This window comes from Cryptotermes secundus, unplaced genomic scaffold (assembly GCF_002891405.2).
Source record: "Cryptotermes secundus unplaced genomic scaffold, Csec_1.0 scaffold938, whole genome shotgun sequence".
Taxonomy (NCBI): Eukaryota; Metazoa; Arthropoda; class Insecta; order Blattodea; family Kalotermitidae; genus Cryptotermes; species Cryptotermes secundus.
In genome coordinates, this window is record NW_019737398.1 from 304,659 (window position 1) to 320,418 (window position 15,760).

Here is a 15,760-nt window from a genome sequence, read left to right on the forward strand (position 1 = left end):
ACGTTGAGGCTCCCGCATTATCTAAACAGTCGGCTCACAGATGGCGGTAAGGTTGTCAGCCTTACGCACCGGCCGCGCTTTACTCCCCAGGAAAATTATTTAATTAATTATAAATTGAAATATAAGAAAGAGGGCCTTAACCGAATATTACAGTCAGGTATAAATGTACATGTATTTCATTATATTTTAAAGGGTTCTGACGATGTTGTATAATCCCCGATATTACTGGGGTTTTGGACTTTGTTCATCGTTCGGTATTCTTAAAAGACTGAGATCACGGCGTTTCAGAAACTGGATCTGTTTCCGTCCTCAGGTGATATGTGAGACACTCTGTTGGGTCCCTTAGAAAGAGCTAACTTCAATCACTGGACCTTTACCTCTTTCTAGCCTCCTCCTCCTATCACGTAAGGGCGAAAAGAGTTCAGTTTCCGAAACGTTGTGTTCTCGAGGTTTTAGAATATCGTACAATGGACAAATTCCAGAACCCCAGTAATTCTGAATATATTTTATTGTTTCAGTATTTTAGATTCTTATAAGCAACAACGGAATTAAAAATTGTACTAATTAAAGCGTCTGATTAGCCCTGCAGCTGATGGCTTAATGAAATATAAGGATAAGTCATTATTTCAGTCAGCACACATTATATGTATAATTACATTATGTAGTGCACATATACGTATAAATCGTGGTGGCTGAAATAAATAATAAATTATTCATACACAGAGTATGTCGCTACAATACAATAATTTTAAATATGAAGATGCTTAAACAGATTTAAATCTAAAATCTGAAACTATAACCTTTATGAAGAGAGCCGTCTTCTGGGATGTGGCACCGTGTAGATGTGGTGTTAACCGACGTTTCGGAGGGACGTATTGCCTCCATCTTCAGGTTAGAAGGAAAAATAAGAAAATTCGCAAGAAGACTGGTGTTGGAAATAAAATGGAGGCGATACGTTCCTCCGAAACGTCGGTTAACACCACATGTACACATGCCATATCCCAGAAGACTGCTTTCTTCATAATCACCGCCGTGAAAACCTCAAATCTTAAATATCCGTTATGTTTACTGTTAGTATAACACAATTTTGAGGGGGATATTTTGCACCCTGACCAGGCAACCTTACAGAATTGAGAAACTCTATTTAACTGCAATTTAATATTCATGGTCTTTCATAAATATGAAGTTCTCTGTCTACCTTTAAAGTAAATTTTAAGTGAGAGAGATGGAACCGTGCTCTGTTTCGCAATTGAACAACTACAAAAGCTTCAAACCCCTCTCTACCACGAAATCCATGGTAGGGGGGACGAGCGTGGTTTCGACTGCAGAATTATCTTCCAAATGGAACTCACTATATAATTACAACTCTAGTATTAAACCATGAATCTCAGTTGCGAGTCTAAAAATGTAGCCAAGCGGTTAATTATTTTACAAGATAACCACATCTTCAACTTTTAAACAACTCCTTTACAAAAGTTATTAACGGCAAAGACAAAATCCCAAAATTCTTTCGACTGAAAAAAAAACGTACATCATATCACACAGACACAGATGGCGCTGTTGTGTACAATACCACAGATAAAAAATTTTAATTTTAATAATCACAATGGCGGCCTCTGAAAGAGAATGAGCCCTATGTAATCTGCAGTTATCATAATCGTAACTTCCATAACTATCTCCAACCTCCTGTCACTTCATGTCTCTTCGGTCCAAATATTCTCCTCAACACCCTGTTCTCAAACACCCTCAGTCTATGTTCCTCCCTTAATGTCAGAGACCATGTTTCACACCCATACAGAACAACAGGCAAAATTCCAATCTTTATGTTTTTAGACAGCAGACGAGAAGACGAGTAGTCGTGGAATTAATGGTAGCAAGCATTACCCGAATTCAGTCTCCTCTTAATTTCACCCTGAATCAAGTTTTGATTTGTTATTATCGTTCCCAAATATCTGAACTGTGCCACATTTTCAGAACATTTGTTAGTTATCATGAGTTAGTCATGAGTTTGCCCTGCATTAGTTTTCTCTGTTTTTTTTTTGTATTGCTAGTGGTGTGGGACTAAGTCCCTTGTTCTGCGGCCACTTCTGGCCTATTGTACCAGCCCCAGATGATAGGTGAGGGTGATTGTGGAGCAGTTGGTGGAATGAAGATTGACAGGGGAAACAGAAGTGCTCGGAGAAAACCTGCCCCAGCGCCACTTTGTCCACCACAAATCCCACTTAACCAGACCCGGAATCTAACCCGGACCGCCGCAGTGGGAAGTCAGCGAACAACCGCTTGAGCTATGGCGCGGCCATCACGAGTTAGTTAGTCATGAGTTTGCCCTGCATTAGTTTTCTCTGTGTTTACTTCTAGACCAACCTCCTTAGTTGCGTCAATTAAAGTTTGTGTGTTTTTCTTTATGGTATCTATGTTATCTCTCGGTAGATGTATTTATTAGTACCTTTCTTAGTCATAATTTTGTCTGTGGGACCTAATATGATTTTATGTTATGTGCCATCTTATTGTATTCAGTTTTAAAAATCTTTTTGAAAGACAAACATCCTGCTCTCCAAATACGAATCGAAATACAATTAACATTACTGTAAGAATAAGACTTTCATCTAAAATTACGAATTTCTTCATCGTAACATTAAAATATAAATAATCATTCAGAATTAATAATCAATATTGCATATTTTAACGATAATTTTGAAGTAATGTTGCATTGACAGCAGCAGCAGCAGCAGCAGCAGTTGCAATAAAACCAAAACCAGAATAAACCTACCCCATTTCACGCGCTTCATTTATATATGGCCTATGAGATTCTTATATTTAGGAACATTTCCAGTTTAACTGCTGTATCACTAAAATTTGTGACGATGGTATGTTCATATAATTATTGTCTATTTGGACATTATCCATCCTGTTTTTTATTTAGAGAGATGGTGGTCAGTTCTATCGATTTGGCTCAAATGAGTAGGTTCTGCCTGAAGACGGAGATAGAATCCAATATCCGGAACGCTGTGTTTAATTAAAAACAGGACGACGGATAATATCCCAAAACAAAATAATTGTGCTGTATCCCTGCAGACACACGGGTATTTACTTGCTCCGGGCCTTGCACTGGCCCATTTCGCAAACCAAATATTTCACTAGCCCACGCTGAGAGTTGGTCTTATTAGTATTCTAAATCAGGGTATATGTAAATGGCTCTACAGCCCCTGTGGACCTTGGCCGTCCTTTGCAGTTTCTTAATCCAATACACACTCGGTAGGACTCCTTAGACGGGGGATCAGCCCGCTATAAGGCCACTACCTACACACAGAACAACAGAGACATAGAGTAAACTCAGACATCTATGAGTGGAATTTGAGCCCATGATCGCAGGGTTTGAGCGGGCGAAAGACAGTTCAGACCACGCGGCCACTGAGATCTGCTTTTAGATCAGTCATCATCAGCAGCAATCTGTCAGACGACAGGTCCACAGTCTCTTCCAAAACAATTCCTCCACTTAATGCGATCTAGAGCTTTCTCCTTCAAATGACAGTATCCTCTTCTGCCCCCAAGGTCATCCAGCATCTTCTTACGTCTTCTTCCTCGTCTTCTTGTCACTTCTATCCGCCCCTCTATCTTTCCTTCGATAGCTTCTTTTAGAAGGCAGTTTCTGCGTAAAACATGACCGATCCAATTAGCCTTCCGTTTTCTTATTTCGTGTAGGATATTCCTCTGCTCACTGATTCTAATTAACACGTCTTCATTTCTCACATACTCGGTCCAACTGTTTAGATCAGTATATGAGACTAAATATATAATAATTCCAATACAGATCTCTCATTAGTGTAATTTGTATAGACTTAATTTTTATTCCTGCGGTGTTATTTTACCGAGCGGTCTAAGCTACTTGATTGCGGTTAGTCGCTGGCTTCCCACCGCGGTGGCCCGGGTCTGGTCAAGTGGGATTTGTGGTGGACAAAGTGGCGCTGGGGCAGGTTTTCTCTGACTACTTCGGTTTCCCCTACCAATCTTCATTCCACCAACTGCTCCACAGTCACCCTCACCTATCATCTGGGGCTGGTACAATAGGCCAGAAGTGGCTGCAATACAAGGGACTTAGTCCCACCCCAGTAGCATTAAAAGAAAACTACTTGATTAGTACCAACAGATTTACCATTGAAGAAAACCTCGGATGGTAAGGTAAAGGTAAAGCTATCCCTGTAACAGACTAGGAAGCCCATAGGGATGTGAAATGTCGAGACACCCACATTTTCTCTAGGCATTCGGTTCACAAGTGGAGGTAAGGTTGTCAGCCTTACGCGTCGGCCATCCTTTAACCCCCAGAAAGATTCATGGTACTCATTTATATTAGGGACTGAGTTGACCCCTGGGCCATAGTGCGGCTGGAAGGATAACGTAAGTTGAAAAAATCCACCTAATTGGGACTCGAACCCGCGACCTTCCGGTTTGTAGCATAGTGCCTCAACCAACTACACAACCGCGTGCAATCCACATTTTAACAGCGATAATACCCATAGGACACGGTCTTTGATGTACACGTTTTCGTGTTAGGGTGTTTTTTCTTCGAAATATCTAGGCCTCTCGCCAAAATTGGCATACGTACATTGTCCGTTGTTTTAGAACTGACCATTCTCAACAAAATGCTCAGTGAACTAGGTCAGTAGCAACTGAGATAAGGACTTCATGTGCCTGGTCCTGTCCGGGATCTCAGTTACGCTGCTCCGATAGTTCTTGGCATAATTCTCCTGAGGTCTCGTCACTTTTAGCCCAAATGCCTGAGCTGATAGCTCTGTCTGCTACCAACTGCTCTCCTTATCATGTCAGACTAATTACTTATCGTGAGCAAGGGTTAATGTAGTCTGCTGTTCCGTTCGTAATATTGTTAATGTTCCTATTATTCGGAAGACTTTACAGAACTTGACACTTTTGTGAAGCTTTATAGACAGTACGCTGAATTTATCTTCTTTTTCTTCTATAAATTTTTAGAGCGCACTTATGATACACAGAGGAAATGCGAGTATTTACAGCTTCTCTACAAATGCGGAAATGAATAAGTTACAAAGATAATACTAAGTAATCTTAGCAACAAATTTTTTATTAGATTTTTCAAAAAGTAACACTAATTTTCTCTTTCCACTTATTTATGAAGTTCACCTATTCACCCATTTGTATATAAAACGATAGTAGAAGCAAATAAAATTTATGATATATTGGGTTTCTGGACTTTATCCATCGTCCTGGTTTTTAAGATAACAAATAAAAACATGACGTTTCGCAAACTGGATCTGTTTCCGTCCTCATGTGAAGCAGTGATTGAGGCTAGCTCTTTCTAACGGACCCAACTGAATAGGTATTTTCCTTCACCTGAGGACGGAAACAGATCCAGTTTCCGAAACGTCGTGTTTTTATTTGTTATCTTAAAAACAAGGACGATGGATAAAGTCCAGAAACCCAGTATATCAGTGTGTTATACACCATCGTCGGAATCCTATAATAAATAAAATTTCGTTTTGTGATTGAACCCTTTCAAGAATAGTGGCTATTATATGTACCACCTACTTCAAAATTAAAGAAACTCACCATTTTACCACAGTGTGTTTCAGTATTTCCTATGAATCTCGGAATAAACAATGATTATTTCCCTTAAACAACATTAAACGGCGAATATTCATAATGTCGAATTTTTTGTGTCTTCTGAAGTGTGAACTGAATTTCGAAACGTTACTCAGAATATACCGCAGCGATCTCCTGAACAGGTGTTTATGAAACTTCGTGATAAAAATCTCTGTTAACGATCAGAAGATATCACAGGATGTAGTTCTGCAACGAAATTACATAAGAAATACAGTGCCAAAGAAGATAGGAAGGAGCGTACAGACATAAAATGAGGAACGCGGGGGAAAAGAGAGAGAAAAGACAAATATAAGAAGGTAAAACTATCCTGTAACAGGCCATGGAGGCCCGTAGGTTTCTGAGACGTCGAGGCTCACACATTTTCTAGACAGTCGGCTCAAAGATGGCGGCAAGGTTGTCAGCTTTACGCGCCGGCCTCCCTATACACCCAGAAGGATTCCTGGTACTCATTTCTGTTAGAGGCTGAGTCGACCCCAGTGCCACAGTGCGGCTGGAAGGGTTAGGTAAATTTAAAAATCCAATGACCTGGTCGGGAATCGAACCCGCGACCTTCCGGCTTGTAGTATAGTGTCGCGTGCCCCTCAAAAGATAAATAAATGAACAAAATTAAAAGAAGACGGAATTTTTACATTTAGGTCTATTAACATGCGTGGTGTGATGTGACAAAAGAAGATACCACTGTGACAGAATTAACGAAATGTCCTTATTCGCATTTTTTGACGGGAAATAAACCTTGAGAAGCTGTTGGAGCAAGTACTGATACCTTATGGCAGTTGTACCAACAGTTGCTGCTGGTGTGCAGACAAATACTGCTGTCTCTCTCTTCGTGCTTCAGACTGTTAATGTGGTTTCAGTAAAGTGCTACAAGCTTAAGAAGAGTTGTATTTGTTTTGCTGAGTCATACACTAGAGACAACGAGATAAATTCCAATGTCCTCTTATTAGCAGTAGTTTAAATAAGTACATAGATGCAAGGCCTCATGTGTGTAGAGTTTTGTAATGTTTGTCTTAACTCTCACTGATACTTTATGTTGTGTTTGGTTTATATATGTCCTGTCATGTGTTGATTCTGATGCCCGGAGATAAGAACTAACTCTATCGATTAGGCCTTGCTGAGTAGTATTTTGCCTGAGAATGGAGGCACAGTCTAGCCTCCGAAACGTTGTTTTTAAGCTAAAAGAAACGGGAAGATGGGTACTGTCCAGGAAGTCAGTAATTGTGAGTTCCACTTATAGTTTTCTGTGCTATGAATCATGTATATCGGTTAATGGGTACCAATGTTTTGAAGGAACATATTGTCACATGTTTTAGTGACCTGTAGACGGGGTTTGCATTGGTGAATCGATTTATTTGATGCTCACGAGTCATAACTACAAATAATTATAACACTCTCAAGATTGCTATAACTATAATATATGAAATAACGTCTTCAGCACTTTAACTATTTAATCGTCCATCCTCGATCGCCTCTATGGTCTGATGGTCAGAGTTCCTGGCTACAGTTCCGGAGGTCCGGGTTTGATTCCAGGCTCTACCAGATTTTCTGTGAAGTAGTGGATGTGGAACGGGGTCCACTCAGCCTCGTGAAGATAATTGAGGAGCTATTTCAAGAAAATAGCGACTCCGGTCTATAAAACCGAAATTACCGGCCGTGGGGGTTCGTTGCGCTAACCACGCAGCACCCTCTATCCGCTAAAGTTGGCACTAACTTCGCCGAAAAGCGGCGGTCACTCGGTCGGTATAGTTCGCTTGAGGACTACAACCACGGAGTTTGTTTTTATGTGTTTGTAATCATCCATTCTCAATCCTCCGGAACTCTTTTTCTCGAACTCTGTCTCTGTATCTCGGCCTGAGCTGGTTTCAAGCGGACCGGAGACAGAACATCGGGTACAACAGTTCATTCCTTTGTGGTTCACCGTTGCCATGAAAACGAGTTTCAACGCGCCGTTGTAAAGGTAACACATTCTTTGCATAGTCGTTGCTTATCAACGGACTCTTCCAGCTTTTCGTCCTATAAACATGTTGCGACAAGTCTTTACTTTGCAATGGCCGTCTTTTCTGGCTTCATTAAACCGGCTTTCAGGCGTCATGTCACAATATATTTTCATGGCTTAAGGAGACTATATGCTCTTCCCAACTATCTCATAACCCAGTACTCTAGAGCACAAACCTTGAAATTTTACAAGAATGCAAATATCTAGAACATGACAAAAGAAAAAAATATTGCTGTTTAGGATTTAAGGTAATCGCAGCAGTGACTATGAAGAATACTATCTTTTGGGATATAAGGAAGTGTGATCCTTTAAATCCCACAAACGTTTCGGTGATTGCAGGTTTATGTCTTGACTTAATCTTAAACCCAGAAGACAAGGAATACTTCCCTCTGAAATGTCGGTTGACCCTTCAAAAGATATTACTGTAACATGGATTGTGCCTCAGTATAGTTCGATACATATCTGTCAACATTTCGGGGGAACGTACCTCCTCCATTTTCAGGATCCTTTTACACTCAATATGGAGGCAGCAGGTTCCCCTGAAACGTTTCAACTGTCCACCAGACTACACGGCGTCACATCTCTGGAAACAGTAATTTCCACAGTCCCCGGCATAAGAACCTCAAACCTCAAGGGTGGGCAAAACCTGAAACACAAACTTTTTGTCGTGGTCCTAATATTAACGCCTAATTCTTGGGTACAGTCTTTATATAAGTTCCATGAAATTATAACAACCTGGTTCTATTTTTTCTTTCCCATTGTAATTTCTTGAATTAGAAAGAAAAAAATTCTTATCTCTCATCCGACGGAAAGTCTTCCTGGAATAACTTCTGTACCACATGTCGCCTATATTAATAATCATAATATGTTGGATAGCTTGGAAGGACGAACGTATACGGTGTTTTCAAGTGTAAATTTCAAAATAAAGATTAACGAATGTTATGTCAAATTAGGTATTTTTCTATCTTGAGACTGTGATACACTAAAGGACAATTACACTTCTATAGAATTCCCGCTAGATACAATTGAGTTGTAAATGAAGTGTTATTTTAATTGTTTACTTCTGGCCTACACATATCTATTGTAAATATTGTAATATGTTTAATGTATTATGTGTGTGTGAAATTTAAAACTGTATAATTTAAATATAAAATTGATATTTTTATGGTTACATTTCAGTAGAATTATAACCTTATATATATCAGCTCCTATTTCCATGTTATGTATCTATAAACCACAGTAATGTAAAATACAAAATTATCCCTGTGTCTAATTCAGCAGCATCCGTAAGGACGTGTGGGGGAGTGGAGGTATAGCTCTACACGTTCTTAACCTTGGAACTAAATGGAGGTGAGTGGGTATGCCCCTTTTGCTTTACTCCATGGGAAATAGTTGGTACCCTCTGAACAAGAGGATCGCTGGGCCCTAAATTTGACCCTGTAGGGAATCGAATCGCAATTGCTCAGTCATCCAGCCCATATCGTAGCCTCTGTACAGACTCCAGTAATAAAGGTATACCAGGTTATCTTTGGAATAATATGAAATAATTTAGAATGGAGAAAAAAGAAAAAGCACCCAAAAGAATCTCAACTAAGAATTTATAAGATCCTGATAGTGCCAAAATTGCTGTAGCCTTAGTAAAAATGCAGACTGATGTATTGGTAGGGCTTTAGATCTGAATTTGGAAAGTCGTCTATTCGAATATTGGACGGGGCAACGCTGTCTTCACTGAGGTGGTTTTTCTCTTTCGCTCTATGCAAATTCCGGGATATTACGACAGAGCACTACCTCCTTCTTCCAATTTCTTTCCTATTCTTCTGTCATCCTGCCATCCCATGCTATGTAGTACAGGTTCTGCATCATTTTTTTTTCTGTGGCGCTACAGCCCCAATTTGGGCCTAGGCTTACCTCCATGAAACTCTCCGTTTCAGTTCGGTTTACTAGATCTTACACATTCGGTAGGACTCCTTGGGCGGGTGATCAGCTCGTCGCAAGGCCTCTACCTGTAGACAAACACAGAAAAACGCACACAAACATCCATGCCCTGAGTGGGATTTCGAACCCACGATCCCGGCTACCGAGCGAGCGAAGACAGTGCATGCCTTAGACCGCTCGGCTACCGTGACCGGTTCAGGTTCTGCATCATAATAAAGGTTAAATATGGCTGTGAAACATGGATAATTAGGAAGAACATTAAAGTAAAATACCACAGAAACAAAATTTCCTCGGTTAGCAATAGGGGGCCAAAAGACAAAACAATATGCCAAATAAATTAGACAAGAATTGTAGCTTAACTCAGTATACGAAATAATAAACCATACATATAGCTGGAACTGAAGTAAGTACCAAAACAAATACTGAATTAAAGCACATGAGGAGGAAGATACATACGTCAAACAAGACACAGAATATGTTGGGAAAGACGGAAGGACATAATCCCTGGACATAGTTGATAATGACCACATAATATTACATTTTAGCTGTTTAGTTTTTGTATGAAAAACAGCGTTTTCCAAAGGCCAACAGACGTGAGGGATGCAGATTTGGCGACAAAAATATTGAGAGTGTATAAATATTCGTGGTGTTTCTGTGGCAATGAGCTTCCTAATTATTCAGTGATTGAACAAATATTCTTTACGGATAATATTCTTTGCTCTTGCTGCAGCAGAGCCTCTTGTGGTGATTCTCCTCAACATTTGAGGAAGTGTGTACGGGCATAGTGGACAGTTCTGGACGTTCTGGAGGTTTGGCTGATCGAGCGTGGACAGATACTTTTGGTATGTAAATGTGTGCATATTATTAAAATCTTAAACATTCCAATTGCATATATTGGATTTGAGATTGAAATTAATTTCATGCACTTACAGGCTGACCTTGCGAATACCGTGACAATTACGCTTACTCTGAGAATCTGTAGTACCAACGTCTGGTGGTGAAATTTTAATTGACTAAAAGGTGGAATGTGTTTATGCATTCCGTAATTTTAAGACACTTGGATTATGCAGAAGTTACAATAGGCAGTGTTCGATTTGAGGTCTTCACGGCGGTGACCCAAGAACACTGTCTTCTGGAACGTGAGGAGTTTTTTGCAGTTCGGTACAGTCTGCTTGCTTGTTGCTTGGGTTACGCTTGGACTCTGTACATGCAGGGAGTACATTCCTCCTAAATGTCCGTTAATTTCTACCGGACTACACGGCATCACATACCAGAAGATAGTTCCCTTTATATGAAGCAAGTTTAGTTTTCACCAGGTTTAAGTTTATGCTTTAATTAGGGTAACTCAGCATCATAAGTCAGCAGTTCATGTCAATCCCTATGCCCCAGTGTAAACCCGCCTTAAGAAGGAAATATAAGAACAAAGAAATGAGGGGGCATACCAAACCAACGGCCTGGTATGTTATTGTCATACATATAAGTTGTTCAGGATTTGAGCAGTGCTCAGTAGCCTGGGAGTTCATGACTGGAACTGTGAATTCACGGTAGATCTGGTGTTCTCACTACAGTGAGCATGAAGAACACTGTCTTTGGCATATGACGTCATGTAGTCTGTTTAAATTTGTTGGTACGTATCTACCAAACCCTATGGCATCGCATAGCAGAGGGCCGTCATTCACCGACGTGAGAACCTGAAATCTGAAATGTTTTCGGGGAATGTTATGAAGTTTTGTTCGTACGTAGAGGAAAGTTTTGATCATTATGCTGCAATTCAATTTCGTTTGCGCTTAAAGCGTGAAATTCGTAGTGCTTTCGAAGTATATATTTGACACTGTGTAACGCAATGCTCTGTGGAATTTTGTGAGCAGAGTTTGTTAGATCCTTTTCTAGAAACGGAATAATTAGCCGTTTCCCAAGTTTTAACAGCGGTAAAAATGAACACTGATGTTTCATTGTTTGAAAGGCTCTGCCATTTAGTCTTTCAGAGCTGAAGTTTATTCAGCGTAAACTTGGTGTAATGCTATTAAGGGCTGTTTCTCAGTGGGATTTATGTTTCTGCTTTATTTTTAATGGCTTGTTATTTACTCTCCAGCTTTGTAGCCAATATTTCTGCCATCTTGACTCTTCCTGAGCGTAAATGAAGTCCCATCTAATTGAAACCCTGGTATGAACGAAACATCCTACTAGATATTTCATTCTTTAGCTTATTTCTAGACCAATGGCGAGTTCTGAAAAGAACTCATGACACACAGGGGTGTATAGCTTAAAAGGGTTTTCAGAGTAATTCATACATCGTGTAGTAGACAACCCAAGGGAAGAAACGATCTCAGCGAGATCTCCAGAATTATTGAGTCTTTGGACTTTGTCCTTCGTCCGGTGTTCTAAAGGACGCAATGTTTCGTAGATGAAGCCAAGTGAGAAACCAGCAAGACGCGTTAGAAATTGTAGGAATATTTCTTATCTGTCATTATACAAAATTTCTAATATCTAGCGCCAATGATTAATTATATATCGCCATCAAACCAAAACGTAAGTTTGTCTGTGAATTTCGCACGTCCGCCATATTATAGCTTTACGTTTCAGAAGGAAGTCACTTTAATAAATGTTGTGTATACTTTAATATTTTATAACGAGAATAAAGTTCATATAATTTGTATACGTGTAGATGGTGGTGTTCTGGGTTCCAACACCGCTTAGTCTTGTAGGTGCAGCGCTGATCTATGTTACAGTGAGGTTACTGAAATCAATTTTGAGGTTAGATCACATTTCGGCAGCGTCTACACGAGCGCACAAATTGCGTCCGTTGTAGAAATAAGAGAGGCGAATGCTACGCTTTCTTCTGGCTCCATTGCAGATAAAATACTACGCACCGCATTCAGCAACTGTGTGGTGTCCGCAGCAAAGTACTATGCTACAAGCCGGAAGGTCGCGGGTTCAAGTCCCGATGAGGTCACTGGATTTTTTTCAATTGACCTAATCCTTCCAGCCGCACTATGGCCCTGGGGTCGACTCAGCCTCTAACAAAAATGAGTACCAGGAATTATTTAAATAATTTTCCTGGGGAGTAAAGCGCGGGCGGCGCGTAAGGCTGACAACCTTACCGCCATCTTTGAGCCGATTGTCTAGATAATGTGGGACCCTCGTCTCACAAATCTATGGGCCTTCACGGTGTGCTACAGGGATAGCTTTACTTTTTTTATCACGGATCTCAAGGATACTGAAACCAGGAATAACTGTGCTGGCGAAGGCCAGTAGCAATTCAACCGACCGAGAGTCTAGAGAAGAGTTGAGAGAGAGTCTGCAGGCAGTCAGTTAGGAGTTGCAATAGCTGAGGTCGGGGACAGTTCGGGAACTCAGAGAAACGGCAACGTCCGCCGTTGGAAGCCGTTACCAAGCAACGTAGTGAAGACCGTGACTGAGAACACTGGTCTGTGTGTGATAGTGATTTTTAAAGTGTCCAGTAAAGCTGACTACGAACCTAAACACTTAACACGTGACAATAATGTAGCTACTGACAATTTCGTAAGATAAAATAAGGTAAAGTTGCTCGTGTGCTTAATTAAGCACTATGCCATGAAGACGTTTGGGGGATTGGAAATATCCATCCATCTATGGCTCTACAGCCCTTGTGGACTTGCCCGCTTTTTCAGTTTCTTAATCCATACACAGTCGGTAGGACTCCTTGGATGGGGGATCAGCCCGTTGCACACAGAACAACACAAATGGAGTGGAAGTGTACCTTCACTATTCTTTACCTCAGTACTAGATGAAAGTGAGTGGTCAGCTTCACGCCCCAGCGGCTTTCCTTCCCGGAAAAGAGCCCCTGTACCCACTGGATATGAAGCTGGGTGAGTAATAGATTCGGTCTGGACGTTGTGGAGAAGAGAAAAATCTTACCTCTGCCGGGATTCGATCTACGACCGTCCAACCTGTAGCTCATTTTTATACCGACTGAGCTATCCCTACTTCTGAACATTGCAGGATACCCTACAAAGATAAAGGACATTTCCAAGAAGCGTATTTATACAATTTTGTACATTTTAATAACATATTATTCACGAAATGTTGCGAGACATTATGTCCCACCTAGTCGAGCGTCAGGTCCTACCAGTGGGGCGCGTCCCATTTGTAGAGAGACACTGCACAAGACGTTGGACAAAGCCCAGAAAGCCAATAAACTTCAGTGTAATGTACCGCCAACAAAATCCTTTATGACTAGTTGTATACGTATATCCCCATTATAACGATTACCAAGCAATGCCTTCCGAACACTGAACAAAGTTCACAGAACATGGCGTATTCCTTTCTTCCGTGGCAAACAGCGGCGTCCTTGTCTTCCGTTCACCTTCCCCTAACTGCACAGTTGTTCCATACAAAACACATTCTGTGGTTTGTGCAATGCATCCGTGTAAACGCTGCCGTGTGGTGGTATATTTTGGGATGAAACATTGTTTGTATCACTAACATGGACTTCACTTCGTTATAAATTTATATGAGATATATACTTACTTAAATGTGGTGTTGGAGAAAGATGGAGAAGATCAGTTGGACCGATTATGTGAGAAATTAAGAAGTGTTAATTAGAGTCAGTGAGCAGAGGAATATCCTGCACGAAATAAGAAAATGGAAGGCTAATTGGATTGGTCATATCTTACGCGGAAAAGAAGTTATTGAAGGAAAGATAGAGGGGCGGATAGAAGTGACAAGAAAACGAGGAAGAAGACGTAAGAAGATGCTGGATGACCTTGGGGACAGAAGAGGATACTGTCATTTGAAGGAGAAAGCTCTAGATCGCATTAAGTGGAGAAATTGTTTTGGAAGAGACTGTGGACCTGTCGTCTGACAGATTACTGATGATGATGATGATGATGATGATGATGATATACTCGTACTTACTTACTCATGGAGCTGAGCCCTTCTGTAGGAGCCGCCAATTTTGCAGCTACTCAAGGATTTTCCAGCATTCTATGGAACCCGAAGATTCATTACCGTCTTCACAAGAGCCCTCCACTGGTCCCTATCCTGAGCCAGATCAATCCAATCCATCCCATCCTATATCTCTAAGATCCACTTTAATATTGTTCACCCACCTACACCTTGGTATTCCCAGTGGTCTCTTTCCTTCTGGCTTTCCCACCAATATCCTATACGCATTCCTCGTCTCCCCCTTTCGTGCCACATGCCCTGCCCACCTAATCCTCCTTGACTCGATCATTCTAATTTTACTTGGAGAAGATTACAAGTTATGAAGCTCCTCATTATGTAGTTTTCTCCAACCTCCTGTCACTTCATCTCTCTTCGGTCCAAATGTTCTTCTCAACACCCTGTTCTCAAACATCCTCAGTCTGTGTTCCTCCCTTAATGTCGGAGACCAAGTTTCACACCCATACACAACCAGAGGCAAAATTATAGTTTTGTATATTCTAATTTTTATGTTTTTGGACAGCAGCCCAGAAGACAGAAGGTTCTGGACTGAAAGGTAGCAAGCATTAACAGAGTTCAATCTCCTGAGGTATTTACATTTAGAAAAACATTCATCTTATAGGAGTAATCATTTATCTAGAGGCCGGCATTTGGATGACAGAGAAATTTAAAATTTACTTGTATCGTGACTTGTCATATCGTTCACATTACTCGCGCACGAGCACGAGTAATGTGGACTTGCCTAAAGAGTGTCCCCTGTGGAGGCGGGGCCGATTATCTCCACCGTAGCCCTGCGAGTCGTAGGAGGCGACGAAAACCGAAACCAGTGTCTTGGGGTATAATTGGGCCACCCTGTTCCTTGTTGATATAAATACGGGAACCTGGCCCTCCAGGTTGTGGGAGTCTCGAATTTTAGAGAGTAAATTGTCACGATTACCGCGGGAGTATGACCTGAGGATGGCCGTACTGGCGAGGGCCAGCAGCAGTTGTAAACTACAGACCCATCCTCTCAGCAGAGAGGTTGTTATATAAGGACTATGAACGCAAGTATTCAGTTCAAAAAAATTGTGATCGTGAGTCTCAAGGGGCTTGGCGCCAAGACGAACTGTTTGGCGGTAAAACTCTAGTCGTAAAGTAACTCTGACTCTGACGTACAGTGAAATCCTCTGGTCTAGTCACTAACGTGTGAGAACAGCGTGTGAATATTGCTTCAAAATGGGCGGTAATAGGAGAATATGAACAGTCTTGTTGAAAGTTGATGGCACACGTTATTGT

At 40.9% G+C, this 15,760-nt stretch overlaps 1 protein-coding gene across 1 annotated transcript in view; it reads left to right on the forward strand.

Moving 5' to 3' along the window:
* Window positions 1-15,760, forward strand: part of LOC111870377 — a 206,653-nt gene that overhangs the window by 141,878 nt on the left and 49,015 nt on the right. The window contains exon 6 of the transcript XR_004513653.1: window positions 10,293-10,404. The gene's annotated coding sequence lies outside the window, so the exon portion shown is untranslated. The remainder of the gene's footprint in view (window positions 1-10,292; window positions 10,405-15,760) is intronic.